The 17,261-nt window shown below is 34.4% G+C and overlaps 1 long non-coding RNA gene across 1 annotated transcript; it reads left to right on the top strand.

The window, feature by feature from the left end:
• Positions 1 to 1,738: 1,738 nt before the first annotated feature.
• LOC117321128 lies at positions 1,739 to 10,120 on the top strand. The gene is made up of 7 exons (XR_004531223.1): positions 1,739 to 1,944; positions 2,503 to 2,678; positions 6,585 to 6,702; positions 6,927 to 7,049; positions 8,774 to 8,847; positions 9,303 to 9,391; positions 9,755 to 10,120. It is a non-coding gene; the product is annotated as an uncharacterized LOC117321128 (long non-coding RNA).
• The last annotated feature ends 7,141 nt before the right edge of the window (positions 10,121 to 17,261 follow it).

Below are 17,261 nucleotides of genomic sequence, written 5' to 3'. Positions count from 1 at the left end.
GCCGACTCTTAGGTTTGAAAGGGACATGTCTATTTGACATTAGCTGCGATAACGTAGCTCTGGACGACGGACGGACAATTTCTGACAGATGGTCGTCGTCAGAGCTACGATTCCCTCCCATTGCTTGTAATGTAGCAAAACGGTGAACCTCGAAAATGCTACAAATAGCGGATATCGTTTAACTTTGGAGTAATAGTTTGTTTAATTAAACATTTCTAATACAATTTTGCAATGTATTAGCCTACCGTCTAATCTAGAAATCTTTAATTCGCATATTCCGATATATGATACTGCTCGGAGTTGTCTCCGTGATTCACCATGATACTTCTCGAAAAACTCTCACGAGGATTCTAACCCAAATATGGAACCTGTGATCCATACATGGATGAAGCTACTACGATAACTAAATACAATATCAGAGATATCTAACCACTGTTTTGTAACTCTTGTGAGGAAAGCGAATCTTACTTTGCTTAATTAAATAATTTCAGAATGAATTGACCTTCCTAACCAAGGTATATAACTCTGAATCTGTTTTTCTGTTGAAATCATGCGGGAAATCTCATTAGCATCAATTTATTTTGATTTCCTTATAAGGAAATTGGCCTTTACACTTGTATCAAAGATGGCGGTATATTTGAACTGATAGATCTGTGTGTCTTGCTCGTTTTGAATTTTACTATTTATTGTTAAACAATTGACGTAATGTGCAGGTTTGTGATTTGAATATTGATAATAGATACCAGAATCATCAATTTACATCTGTTTTTTATCCGAGAAAATTTTAACCACAGCTAAATACTGCCCGATGTGAATCACATCGGGGCTTGCTACACTATCGGCAATGGGAGGGACTTCATACCCTGCCGGAGAGCAGTGTAGGCAGGGTATGAATATTCGTTCTAATTTGACATATGTTTTGACCCTACAGATTCCTCAGAAATAGTGATTTGACTTCTGAAATTGCTAAAAGTCAAGAGTAAACTGGATGCCCTGTGTAGAGTAATGCTCATTTATAGTAACACAAATAAAAGTTTTCCCTAATTACTCGTTAATGAATCAAGACAATGTCACGACAAACTTCTCAACTCAAGATTAGCATAATAGCTTTGCAGTTCATCAATTGTTCTCTGTAGGTACTTAGAAAGCTCAAATCGTTGGCGAAAGACAAACTTTGCCCAAAAAAATGCGATCCATGACTATACATATCTCGGACTACGTCCTGGGAGGTAAACACTCTTTTTTGAAGTCAGGGGAATTCCCTGACAGTTACTGCAAGTCTATAAATAGAAACACGTATTTCCTAATACGAAAGAAAAGTACACAAATGAAAGTTGAAATGGATATAATGTTTTTTGCAGAAAAGGAATTGATACTTCATCAACTTGGTAGAAATGAAACGATTTCCATTAAAAAGTATCCAATTTTCTGATTTTTGGCTCCTGAGTTGTTAGTTTCGTTTCGGATAAACCGAACCCACTTTGTTGCTTAACATTAATTGGCACCGAGACAAACATTTACTAAACTAATCATGCTTCATTCCATCAAATATTTCAATGAAAAAAAATACATTATCTGGTTTTTACCTGGTGATGAATTCAACTTCAGTCTTGACTCTTCATGCGCCAAACCGATAACCACTTCCAGCCTCGCCGTCACCTGACAGACCGCCCTACGTCATCACTCATGAATATTCATGTTAATAAATTATATATTGTCGTAGTCTCGGTCTCTGAAACGCTTATGATTGCTTCGGCTTGAAGATGGAGAAGCCGGCAACGGCTAGTACATGGTCAAATCTATGGACTTCTTTATCGGACGACAATTTGAAAGGGTACATGAACACCTTTCAGGAGGCCGAAAATGTGCGAAAGGCTTTCGAGGTGGAAAAGTCCTTGACTTTTGTTTCGGGAAAAAAAGAATCTCTGTTCGGAAAACACGAGGGTAAGTTGTGTCAAAGATAAATGCTAACGTTACTAGGTAGTAGGTTGTTTATAAATGTAAAATTTGTTTCTTGATAAGTTTATAACCAAGTATGTAACAATAAAAAGAGATATACGACCGGCAGACAAGGGGAACTGTTTTGACTGCTTTGATGAAAATTAAGTAGAGGTCATGTACAATACATACATGTATTTGACTATAAGTTATATTATACTATACATATCTTTATTAGCCCATCAAATGTAAACATCATAAAATTCATTACTATCTTCAACAATCAACTTGATTGTCAAGGACCCTAGATGGACAATTAAATGATTATTGACAAAGTAATTTATAATGATATATGATTACAACATGACTATATTCTAATTTCTGTGCTACTACAATTAGCTATTAGTATTATAGAAATTTTAACAGTATGGATGGGTCCAGGATCCGTTTCAAGGTTATTATGGCTATATATATATATTTTGATAAAGAATATAATCCAAATGAACCTGAAACAAACAGAGAACAGAAGAAAGCTTTATACATATACTTTTATATCTACTATAGGCATACCAAAGAAATCAAGAGTAAGGTTTTACGATGTTGGAAATGACGTACGTGCCTAATATAATGGTATGCCCTTCATCATATGTTCCAAGTATGAGAGGAACTGTGTTTATGGAGTGGATAAACACAAGCGAGCCACGGAAAAACAAAAGATTTTGAATGAAGATGAGTTGAAGGTAAAGTTTTCTTTCAATTACCCGGTTATCAAAGGCAAAATAATAAAGGTCCTGTAAGTTCTGGCCTAAGTAAAAATAATATACTTATATATGTTACTTCTGGGTACATTTCCCTAAGGTCAGTCTACTGGAACCTCTAGTTCACCCTACATTTCACCCTAAATCAGTCTACTGGATCCATTAGGTTTACAAGAATCCCATTTTAATTTTATAAGATTCTTAAGGACAGTAGTGTACTTGGTCCCCGAGGTCAGTCTACCAGATCCCCTAGGTCAGTATACCGGATCCCCTAGGTCAGTCTATCAGATCCCCTAGGTCTGTCTACAGGATCCCCTAGGTCAGTCTACCAGATCCCCTAGGTCAGTCTACTGGATCCCTTAGGTCAGTCTACCAGATCCCCTAGGTCAGTCTACTGGATCCCCTAGGTCAGTCTACCGGATCCCCTAGGTCTGTCTACTGGATCCCATAGGTCAGTCTACCAGATCCCCTAGGTCTGTCTACTGGATCCCCTAGGTCAGTCTATCAGATCCCTACCGGATCCCCTAGGTCAGTCTACCGGATTCCCTAGGTCAGTCTACTAGATCCCCTAGGTCAGTCTACTGGATCCCCTAGGTCAGTCTACCAGATCCCCTAGGTCAGTCTACTGGATCCCCTAGGTCAGTCTACTGGATCCCCTAGGTCAGTCTCCTGGATCCCCTAGGTCAGTCTATCAGATCCCCTAGGTCAGTCTATCAGATCCCCTAGGTCTGTCTACTAGATCCCCTAGGTCAGTCTACCAGATCCCCTAGGTCAGTCTACTGGATCCCCTAGGTCAGTCTACCAGATCCCCTAGGTCAGTCTACTGGATCCCCTAGGTCAGTCTATCAGATCCCCTAGGTCAGTCTACCAGATCCCCTAGGTCAGTCTACTGGATCCCCTAGGTCAGTCTACCAGATCCCCTAGGTCAGTCTACTGGATCCCCTAGGTCAGTCTACTGGATCCCCTAGGTCAGTCTACCAGATCCCCTAGGTCAGTCTATCAGATCCCCTAGGTCTGTCTACCGGATCCCCTAGGTCTGTCTACTGGATCCCCTAGGTCAGTCTATCAGATCCCCTAGGTCAGTCTACTGGATCCCCTAGGTCAGTCTACCAGATCCCATAGGTCAGTCTATCAAATGCCCTAGGTCAGTCTATCAGATCCCCTAGGTCAGTCTACTGGATCCGCTAGGTCAGTCTACCGGATTCCCTTGGTCTGTCTACTAGATCCCCTAGGTCAGTCTACTGGATCCCCTAGGTCAGTCTATAGCTACCAGATCCCCTAGGTCAGTCTACTGGATCCCCTAGGTCAGTCTACTGGATCCCATAGGTCAGTCTATCAGATCCCCTAGGTCAGTCTACCAGATCCCCTAGGTCTGTCTACTAGATCCCCTAGGTCAGTCTACCAGATCCCCTAGGTCAGTCTACCAGATCCCCTAGGTCAGTCTACTGGATCCCCTAGGTCAGTCTACCAGATCCCCTAGGTCAGTCTATCAGATCCCCTAGGTCAGTCTATCAGATCCCCTAGGTCAGTCTACCAGATCCCCTAGGTCAGTCTATCAGATCCCCTAGGTCTGTCTACCGGATCCCCTAGGTCTGTCTACTGGATCCCCTAGGTCAGTCTATCAGATCCCCTAGGTCGGTCTATCAGATCCCCTAGGTCAGTCTACCAGATCCCATAGGTCAGTCTACCAGATCCCCTAGGTCGGTCTATCAGATCCCCTAGGTCAGTCTACCAGATCCCATAGGTCAGTCTACCAGATCCCCTAGGTCAGTCTACCGGATTCCCTTGGTCTGTCTACTGGATCCCCTAGGTCAGTCTACCAGATCCCCTAGGTCAGTCTACTGGATCCGCTAGGTCAGTCTACTGGATCCCCTAGGTCAGTCTACCAGATCCCCTTGGTCTGTCTACCGGATCCCCTAGGTCAGTCTATCAGATCCCCTAGGTCTGTCTACCGGATCCCCTAGGTCTGTCTACTGGATCCCCTAGGTCAGTCTATCAGATCCCCTAGGTCGGTCTATCAGATCCCCTAGGCCAGTCTACTAGATCCCATAGGTCAGTCTACCAGATCCCCTTGGTCTGTCTACCGGATCCCCTAGGTCAGTCTACCAGGTCCCCTAGGTCAGTCTTTCAGATCCCTACTGGATCCCCTAGGTCTGTCTACTGGATCCCCTAGGTCTGTCTACTGGATCCCCTAGGTCAGTCTATCAGATCCCCTAGGTCAGTCTACCAGATCCCCTAGGTCAGTCTACCAGATCCCCTAGGTCAGTCTACTGGATCCCCTAGGTCAGTCTATCAGATCCCCTAGGTCAGTCTACCAGATCCCCTAGGTCAGTCTACCAGATCCCCTAGGTCAGTCTACCGGATCCCCTAGGTCAGTCTACCAGATCCCCTATGTCAGTCTATCAGATCCCCTAGGTCAGTCTACTGGATCCGCTAGGTCAGTCTACCGGATTCCCTTGGTCTGTCTACTAGATCCCCTAGGTCAGTCTACCAGATCCCCTAGGTCAGTCTACTGGATCCCCTAGGTCAGTCTATAGCTACCAGATCCCCTAGGTCAGTCTACTGGATCCCCTAGGTCAGTCTAATGGATCCCCTAGGTCTGTCTACTAGATCCCCTAGGTCAGTCTACCAGATCCCCTAGGTCAGTCTACTGGATCCCCTAGGTCAGTCTACAGGATCCCCTAGGTCAGTCTACTGGATCCCCTAGGTCAGTCTATCAGATCCCCTAGGTCAGTCTATCAGATCCCCTAGGTCAGTCTACCAGATCTCCTAGGTCAGTCTATCAGATCCCCTAGGTCAGTCTATCAGATCCCCTAGGTCAGTCTACCAGATCCCCTAGGTCAGTCTATCAGATCCCCTAGGTCAGTCTACCAGATCCCATAGGTCAGTCTACCAGATCCCCTTGGTCTGTCTACCGGATCCCCTAGGTCAGTCTATCAGATCCCTACAGGATCCCCTAGGTCTGTCTACTGGATCCCCTAGGTCTGTCTACTGGATCCCCTAGGTCAGTCTATCAGATCCCCTAGGTCAGTCTACCAGATCCCCTAGGTCAGTCTACCAGATCCCCTAGGTCAGTCTACTGGATCCCCTAGGTCAGTCTATCAGATCCCCTAGGTCAGTCTACCAGATCCCCTAGGTCAGTCTACCAGATCCCCTAGGTCAGTCTACCAGATCCCCTAGGTCAGTCTACCGGATTCCCTTGGTCTGTCTACTAGATCCCCTAGGTCAGTCTACCAGATCCCCTAGGTCAGTCTATCAGATCCCCTAGGTCAGTCTACCAGATCCCCTAGGTCAGTCTACTGGATCCCCTAGGTCAGTCTACCGGATTGCCTTGGTCTGTCTACTAGATCCCCTAGGTCAGTCTACCAGATCCCCTAGGTCAGTCTATCAGATCCCCTAGGTCAGTCTACCAGATCCCCTAGGTCAGTCTACTGGATCCCCTAGGTCAGTCTACTGGATCCCCTAGGTCTGTCTACCGGATCCCCTAGGTCTGTCTACCGGATCCCCTAGGTCAGTCTATCAGATCCCCTAGGTCAGTCTACCGGATCCCCTAGGTCAGTCTACCAGATCCCCTAGGTCAGTCTACTGGATCCCCTAGGTCAGTCTACCAGATCCCCTAGGTCTGTCTACTGGATCCCCTAGGTCAGTCTACCGGATCCCCTAGGTCAGTCTACCAGATCCCCTAGGTCAGTCTATCAGATCCCCTAGGTCTTTCTACCAGATCCCCTAGGTCAGTTTACCAGATCCCCTAGGTCAGTCTACTGGATCCCTTAGGTCAGTCTACTGGATCCCCTAGGTCAGTCTACTGGATCCCCTAGATTTAGATCCATTTTAGTTTAGTTTTTAAGGAACATTTCATATTTATGTATTTGCAACTTTATTTTTCAGCACAAAATCATGTTGACAGAATATGGTATCAAATTACATACTAGCAAAAGTATAAGGATTCAACTTAACTGATGTTGATATCAAATCTTTGAAGAGGGGTCAGTGGCTGACAGATCAGGTAAATTTGTACTGGATATTTATTTTTGAAAAGTAATTAACACCTTTGTATTTAGTATTATGAAATCTATCCAGCTGGAACTTTATATTTAGCAGCAGTATGTACATGTACAGAAAGCTTCAAATATAATGTTTGCAGTTCCAAAACAAATATTATCGTATCTATTTTCTTTCTTCAAGAAATATTTGTATTTTTGTGATATTTTGATTGTATAATAACTATAGGTTATGGATGGTTACCTAGCCTGTTTGACACAAAAGGAAATTGATAAAGGGTTAAAGGTCAAACATGAAGTTGTATCGACAATGACCAACATAATAGATGATAAACATGTGCCAAATAAGAAGGTATGTTTTACAGTTTTATTCATTTGAATTTACAAATAACAACCAAATAATGAAATATAGTTTTATTTGTAATTGGTTGTTAAATTTATTTATTTGTGCTTTTATTTTAAAACATATCATGCAATCCTTATATTAACAAATTTGTATTGTAAATCAAGCGTTTCATTGTTGATACATGTACCTACCAATATATTATTTGATATACATGTACAGCCATACAATCGTTATATCAAGATTTAAAATGCTACGTTAGAGTGAATGATGTATTGACAGCGGGGTTCAACGTTGACCGCGGTTTAAAACAGGGATGTTTGACGTCGCCCGCCATTTTCTCTATATACATAAACGATCTTATAACTGAGCTACGAGATTCCAACCTCGGGATACATTTGGACGGGACAGACATTACTTCATTACTATATGCGGATGATATCGCTCTTATAGCGTCTGACCCCGATAAGGTTCAGGAGCTACTCGACATTGTAACAGATTGGTGTTATAAATGGAGGTTAAATATTAACCGGGAAAAAACTAATGTGGTTCACTTCCAGATCATTTCCTGTGACAGATTCTACATTCCATTGCGGCGGTACCGAGTTAGAAATCGTAAATTTATTGCTTCCGGTGGGATGTCGTATATAGTATTTACCAAGCTATACGAGACTATTGTTGAACCAATACTGTTTTACTGTTCAGCCATATGGGGACAGACTGAAAATAGGCTAATAAATAATATTCAGAACCGAGCTATGAGGATTTATTTAGGTGTGTCCAGAAATACTTCTAACGTGGGTAAAATCGGTGATATGGGTTGGATATCGTGTCTAGCCAAACAGCGGATAGAGGTTTTTAGACTGTGCTGTAGACTGAAATCAGTGGACTGTGATAGACTTTTGTATAAAGTCCATAAGTGGTCAGAGAGGAAGGGAAAGTCCTGGGATGCTAACGCAAATAAACTAGCAAAACATTACCAAGTCGACCAAATCATCACGAGGGCTACCGGAGCTACGAAAGCGGTCATGCGCGATATTTCTAAAAAAGTTTTTAAGTTAGATGAACAGTCATGGTTTACAAGGGTCTGGACAGATAGTGGGCAACAAAATGGTAATAAGCTGAGAACTTATAGATTGTTTAAGAAAGATTTAATACCTGAAACTTATGTAACCAGTATTATGCCTAGATCACACAGGAGCGTTTTAGCTAAACTACGATGTGGAAGTTTGCCACTATGTATAGAGACTGGTCGCTATTTTAAACCTGCAATACAATTATGTGATAGACTGTGTACATATTGTAAATCTAAATCTGTTGAATCTGAAATTCATTTTTTATGCGAGTGTGATTATCATAATGAAATCCGGGAACCTCTTTTTATAAAGGCTAATGACATCTCATCAGATTTTTTAGATATGTGTTCGAAAGATAAATTTATATTTTTAATGAATGAGGCATCTCTGCAATGTTTTATAGCTAGAACAGTGTTTTTATGTATGAGAAAACGTCGTTCTTTTAATCATGATTGATTTGTGTTAATGTTGTATATTAATTTCTGTGTCTCGTAAGCCAAATACTGGCTGGGCATTTTATAAATCATGCATTGTTTTAGTTAAAACTATTATGTATGTATTTTAAAATGTGACACGCTAATAAAATATTTATTATTATTATTATTTTATTTGTATTATCAAAATGAATTGACATATTGCAATAATTTCATACTTCAGTGCAGAATCATGAAGTATGACTACGGTATATCATTGGAGCTTATCACCAGCGTGGAGGTCACTGAGATATAGTGGTGAGAATTTATTGAAAGATATGTTTTTGTATAATGGAAATCATTTGATCAACATTGAAAAATGCAAGAGTGTATTTTGATAAATAAACAATCAATTCAGTTAACATCAGCAATGTAGTGAATCCATAGGAACACCAAAAAAGTGGTTGGAAGATTTCAACTGGATATATACCAATGGTAATAAAATGTCATTTTCAAGTGAACACCGATCACCATGCAGATGCCAATAACACCTTTTCAGTAGGGGGTTTTGATATACACAAATAAATAATTACCAATTTCAACACTATTTCAAATTTTGATGACATAATAAAATATTGGTGAGAAATTTGTTTTTGTCTTAACTCAAATTTCAGACAATGATGTGTTGTGTAGTTTGGTTGTTACAGTGTCAATAATTTAGTTTTACAGGGAAAATGTTAGTCATGTTTCTAAGTGATGCATTTTTTTGACAGATTGTGGAACCAAAAAGAGGAGCAGTTTATTTTTATAATCCGCTGGGGGAAACTGCATTTCAACAGAGAAGAGCTATCAACAGTTGGAGGTAAAGTAACGTACATGTATTTCACACAGTTACCATTGACAATAATAAAACTTTACATCTATCAAAAACAACATGTTTAGTGGATAAATAAACAATACGAAAACCAGACCATTATACACATGCACATTCTATGGTGCTCATAGGCTCAGATGTTGTTTTAAAAGGCAAGCTTTCATTGTGATAGCAATATTTGATTTTAATTAACTATTAAAATGTTGAACTACTCGGTTAACATGGTTATTTTAGAAGCTTTGGTTACTGAGAAAGTCATATAAGAATATTTGCAAAAACTATTATTAGATCTGAAAATCCTAAAATATTCACATTATATATTGTTATTGTTAATGATTTATAATTATTCAGGAATTATGTGAATAGAAGCATGGTTTTCAATACATCATTGCATTTGGAATCAAAGCCACATAGATAGCTGCAACTGTGGAGTATACTTTAATGGTAAGTAAATTTCAGGAGATTCATTGCTTGACATCTCTCTAAAAGATGTTGAAGCAAAGAGAAGGGAGATAGGATGTACCTTTCTGCTTTATGAAGGTAACAATGAAGAGAAACTTCAAATTTAAAAAAATATTTGTGTTAATATTTATAGTTTAGAATGATAATTATGTTTAATATGAACAATTTAATAGTTTGAAACCTTATCTGTTACTCAATGTAAAGATATTATTACACCCTGTAATAGTATTATCTGTTACTCAATGTAAAGATATATTATACCCTGTAATAGTATTATATGTTACTCCATGTAAAGATATTATTACACCCTGTAATAGTATTATATGTTACTCCATGTAAAGATATTATTACACCCTGTAATAGTATTATATGTTACTCCATGTAAAGATATTATTACACCCTGTAATAGTATTATATGTTACTCCATGTAAAGATATTATTACACCCTGTAATAGTATTATATGTTACTCCATGTAAAGATATTATTACACCCTGTAATAGTATTATATGATACTCCATGTAAAGATATTATTACACCCTGTAATAGTATTATATGTTACTCAATGTAAAGATATTATTACACCCTGTAATAGTATTATATGTTACTCCATGTAAAGATATTATTACACCCTGTAATAGTATTATCTGTAACTCCATGTAAAGATATTATTACACCCTGTAATAGTATTATCTGTTACTCAATGTAAAGATATATTATACCCTGTAATAGTATTATCTGTTACTCAATGTAAAGATATTATTACACCCTGTAATAGTATTATATGTTACTCAATGTAAAGATATTATTACACCCTGTAATAGTATTATCTGTTACTCCATGAAAAGATATTATTACACCCTGTAATAGTATTATATGTTACTCCATGTAAAGATATATTACACCCTGTAATAGTATTATATGTTACTCCATGAAAAGATATTATTACACCCTGTAATAGTATTATCTGTTACTCAATGTAAAGATATATTATACCCTGTAATAGTATTATCTGTTACTCAATGTAAAGATATTATTACACCCTGTAATAGTATTATATGTTACTCCATGTAAAGATATTATTACACCCTGTAATAGTATTATATGTTACTCCATGTAAAGATATTATTACACCCTGTAATAGTATTATATGTTACTCCATGTGAAGATATTATTACACCCTGTAATAGTATTATATGTTACTCCATGTAAAGATATTATTACACCATGTAATAGTATTATATGTTACTCCATGTAAAGATATTATTACATCCTGTAATAGTATTATATGTTACTCCATGTAAAGATATTATTATACCCTGTAATAGTATTAAATGTTACTCAATGTAAAGATATTATTACACCCTGTAATAGTATTATATGTTACTCCATGTAAAGATATTATTACACCCTGTAATAGTATTATATGTTACTCAATGTAAAGATATTATTACACCCTGTAATAGTATTATATGTTACTCCATGTAAAGATATTATTACACCCTGTAATACTAATTTATGTTACTCCATGTAAAGATATTATTACACCCTGTAATAGTATTATATGTTACTCAATGTAAAGATATTATTACACCCTGTAATAGTATTATATGTTACTCAATGTAAAGATATATTATACCCTGTAATAGTAGTATATGTTACTCCATGTAAAGATATTATTACACCCTGTAATAGTATTATATGTTACTCCATGTAAAGATATTATTACACCCTGTAATAGTATTATATGTTACTCAATGTAAAGATATATTATACCCTGTAATAGTATTATATGTTACTCAATGTAAAGATATTATTACACCCTGTAATAGTATTATCTGTAACTCCATGTAAAGATATTATTACACCCTGTAATAGTATTATCTGTTACTCAATGTAAAGATATTATTACACCCTGTAATAGTATTATATGTTACTCAATGTAAAGATATTATTACACCCTGTAATAGTAATTTATGTAACTCCATGTAAAGATATTATTACACCCTGTAATAGTATTATCTGTTACTCAATGTAAAGATATATTATACCCTGTAATAGTATTATATGTTACTCAATGTAAAGATATTATTACACCCTGTAATAGTATTATATGTTACTCCATGTAAAGATATTATTACACCCTGTAATAGTATTATATATTACTCCATGTAAAGATATTATTACACCCTGTAATAGTATTATATGTTACTCCATGTAAAGATATTATTACACCCTGTAATAGTATTATCTGTTACTCAATGTAAAGATATATTATACCCTGTAATAGTATTATCTGTTACTCCATGTAAAGATATTATTACACCCTGTAATAGTATTATATGTTACTCCATGTGAAGATATTATTATACCCTGTAATAGTATTATATGTTACTCCATGTAAAGATATTATTACACCCTGTAATAGTATTATCTGTTACTCCATGTAAAGATATTATTACACCCTGTAATAGTATTATATGTTACTCCATGTAAAGATATTATTACACCATGTAATAGTATTATATGTTACTCCATGTAAAGATATTATTACACCCTGTAATAGTATTATATGTTACTCCATGTAAAGATATTATTACACCCTGTAATAGTATTATATGTTACTCCATGTAAAGATATTATTACACCCTGTAATAGTATTATATGTTACTCCATGTAAAGATATTATTACACCATGTAATAGTATTATATGTTACTCAATGTAAAGATATATTATACCCTGTAATAGTATTATATGTTACTCCATGTAAAGATATTATTACACCCTGTAATAGTATTATATGTTACTCCATGTGAAGATATTATTACACCCTGTAATAGTATTATATGTTACTCCATGTAAAGATATTATTACACCATGTAATAGTATTATATGTTACTCCATGTAAAGATATTATTACATCCTGTAATAGTATTATATGTTACTCCATGTAAAGATATTATTACACCCTGTAATAGTATTATATGTTACTCCATCTAAAGATATTATTACACCCTGTAACAGTATTATATGTTACTCAATGTAAAGAATTTATTACACCCTGTAATAGTATTATATGTTACTCCATGTAAAGATATTATTACACCCTGTAATAGTATTATCTGTAACTCCATGTAAAGATATCATTACACCCTGTAATAGTATTATCTGTTACTCAATGTAAAGATTTTATTACACCTTGTACTAGTATTATATGTTACTCAATGTAAAGATATTATTACACCCTGTAATAGTAATTTATGTTACTCCATGTAAAGATATTATTACACCCTGTAATAGTATTATCTGTTACTCAATGTAAAGATATTATTACACCCTGTAATAGTATTATCTGTTACTCCATGTAAAGATATTATTACACCCTGTAATATTATTATATGTTACTCAATGTAAAGATATTATTACACCCTGTAATAGTATTATCTGTAACTCCATGTAAAGATATTATTACACCCTGTAATAGTATTATATGTTACTCAATGTAAAGATATTATTACACCCTGTAATAGTAATTTATGTTACTCCATGTAAAGATAGTATTACACCCTGTAATAGTATTATCTGTTACTCAATGTAAAGATATATTATACCCTGTAATAGTATTATCTGTTACTCAATGTAAAGATATTATTACACCCTGAAATAGTATTATATGTTACTCAATGTAAAGATATTATTACACCCTGTAATAGTATTATATGTTACTCCATGTAAAGATATTATTACACCCTGTAATAGTATTATATGTTACTCCATGTAAAGATATTATTACACCCTGTAATAGCATTATCTGTAACTCCATGTAAAGATATTATTACACCCTGTAATAGTATTATCTGTTACTCAATGTAAAGATATTATTACACCCTGTAATATTATTATATGTTACTCCATGTAAAGATATTATTACACCCTGTAATAGTATTATCTGTTACTCCATGTAAAGATATATTACACCCTGTAATAGTATTATATGTTACTCCATGAAAAGATATTATTACACCCTGTAATAGTATTATCTGTTACTCAATGTAAAGATATATTATACCCTGTAATAGTATTATCTGTTACTCAATGTAAAGATATTATTACACCCTGTAATAGTATTATATGTTACTCAATGTAAAGATATTATTACACCCTGTAATAGTATTATCTGTAACTCCATGTAAAGATATTATTACACCCTGTAATAGTATTATATGTTACTCAATGTAAAGATATTATTACACCCTGTAATAGTAATTTATGTTACTCCATGTAAAGATATTATTACACCCTGTAATAGTATTATCTGTTACTCAATGTAAAGATATATTATACCCTGTAATAGTATTATCTGTTACTCAATGTAAAGATATTATTACACCCTGAAATAGTATTATATGTTACTCAATGTAAAGATATTATTACACCCTGTAATAGTATTATATGTTACTCCATGTAAATATATTATTACACCCTGTAATAGTATTATATGTTACTCCATGTAAAGAAATTATTACACCCTGTAATAGTATTATATGTTACTCCATGTAAAGATATTATTACACCCTGTAATAGTATTATCTGTAACTCCATGTAAAGATATTATTACACCCTGTAATAGTATTATCTGTTACTCAATGTAAAGATATTATTACACCCTGTAATATTATTATATGTTACTCCATGTAAAGATATTATTACACCCTGTAATAGTATTATCTGTTACTCCATGTAAAGATATATTACACCCTGTAATAGTATTATATGTTACTCCATGAAAAGATATTATTACACCCTGTAATAGTATTATCTGTTACTCAATGTAAAGATATATTATACCCTGTAATAGTATTATCTGTTACTCAATGTAAAGATATTATTACACCCTGTAATAGTATTATATGTTACTCCATGTAAAGATATTATTACACCCTGTAATAGTATTATATGTTACTCCATGTAAAGATATTATTACACCCTGTAATAGTATTATATGTTACTCCATGTAAAGATATTATTACACCCTGTAATAGTATTATATGTTACTCCATGTAAAGATATTATTACATCCTGTAATAGTATTATATGTTACTCCATGTAAAGATATTATTACACCCTGTAATAGTATTATATGTTACTCCATGTAAAGATATTATTACACCCTGTAATAGTATTATATGTTACTCAATGTAAAGATATTATTACACCCTGTAATAGTATTATCTGTAACTCCATGTAAAGATATTATTACACCCTGTAATAGTATTATCTGTTACTCAATGTAAAGATATTATTACACCCTGAAATAGTATTATATGTTACTCAATGTAAAGATATTATTACACCCTGTAATAGTATTATATGTTACTCCATGTAAAGATATTATTACACCCTGTAATAGTATTATATGTTACTCCATGTAAAGATATTATTACACCCTGTAATAGTATTATATGTTACTCCATGTAAAGATATTATTACACCCTGTAATAGCATTATCTGTAACACCATGTAAAGATATTATTACACCCTGTAATATTATTATCTGTTACTCAATGTAAAGATATTATTACACCCTGTAATATTATTATATGTTACTCCATGTAAAGATATTATTACACCCTGCAATAGTATTATCTGTTACTCCATGTAAAGATATATTACACCCTGTAATAGTATTATATGTTACTCCATGAAAAGATATTATTACACCCTGTAATAGTATTATCTGTTACTCAATGTAAAGATATATTATACCCTGTAATAGTATTATCTGTTACTCAATGTAAAGATATTATTACACCCTGTAATAGTATTATATGTTACTCAATGTAAAGATATTATTACACCCTGTAATAGTATTATCTGTAACTCCATGTAAAGATATTATTACACCCTGTAATAGTATTATATGTTACTCAATGTAAAGATATTATTACACCCTGTAATAGTAATTTATGTTACTCCATGTAAAGATATTATTACACCCTGTAATAGTATTATCTGTTACTCAATGTAAAGATATATTATACCCTGTAATAGTATTATCTGTTACTCAATGTAAAGATATTATTACACCCTGAAATAGTATTATATGTTACTCAATGTAAAGATATTATTACACCCTGTAATAGTATTATATGTTACTCCATGTAAAGATATTATTACACCCTGTAATAGTATTATATGTTACTCCATGTAAAGAAATTATTACACCCTGTAATAGTATTATATGTTACTCCATGTAAAGATATTATTACACCCTGTAATAGTATTATATGTTACTCCATGTAAAGATATTATTACACCCTGTAATAGTATTATCTGTAACTCCATGTAAAGATATTATTACACCCTGTAATAGTATTATCTGTTACTCCATGTAAAGATATTATTACACCCTGTAATAGTATTATATGTTACTCAATGTAAAGATATTATTACACCCTGTAATAGTATTATCTGTAACTCCATGTAAAGATATTATTACACCCTGTAATAGTATTATCTGTTACTCAATGTAAAGATATTATTACACCCTGAAATAGTATTATATGTTACTCAATGTAAAGATATTATTACACCCTGTAATAGTATTATATGTTACTCCATGTAAAGATATTATTACACCCTGTAATAGTATTATATGTTACTCCATGTAAAGATATTATTACACCCTGTAATAGTATTATATGTTACTCCATGTAAAGATATTATTACACCCTGTAATAGCATTATCTGTAACACCATGTAAAGATATTATTACACCCTGTAATATTATTATCTGTTACTCAATGTAAAGATATTATTACACCCTGTAATATTATTATATGTGACTCCATGTAAAGATATTATTACACCCTGCAATAGTATTATCTGTTACTCCATTTTAAGATATATTACACCCTGTAATAGTATTATATGTTACTCCATGAAAAGATATTATTACACCCTGTAATAGTATTATCTGTTACTCAATGTAAAGATATATTATACCCTGTAATAGTATTATCTGTTACTCAATGTAAAGATATTATTACACCCTGTAATAGTATTATATGTTACTCAATGTAAAGATATTATTACACCCTGTAATAGTATTATCTGTAACTCCATGTAAAGATATTATTACACCCTGTAATAGTATTATATGTTACTCAATGTAAAGATATTATTACACCCTGTAATAGTAATTTATGTTACTCCATGTAAAGATATTATTACACCCTGTAATAGTATTATCTGTTACTCCATGTAAAGATATATTATACCCTGTAATAGTATTATCTGTTACTCAATGTAAAGATATTATTACACCCTGAAATAGTATTATATGTTACTCAATGTAAAGATATTATTACACCCTGTAATAGTATTATATGTTACTC

Source organism: Pecten maximus, unplaced genomic scaffold (genome assembly GCF_902652985.1).
Source record: "Pecten maximus unplaced genomic scaffold, xPecMax1.1, whole genome shotgun sequence".
Classification (NCBI taxonomy): Eukaryota; Metazoa; Mollusca; class Bivalvia; order Pectinida; family Pectinidae; genus Pecten; species Pecten maximus.
Note: the sequence above shows the minus strand (reverse complement) of the source record. Positions and strands in the feature narration are given on the sequence as shown.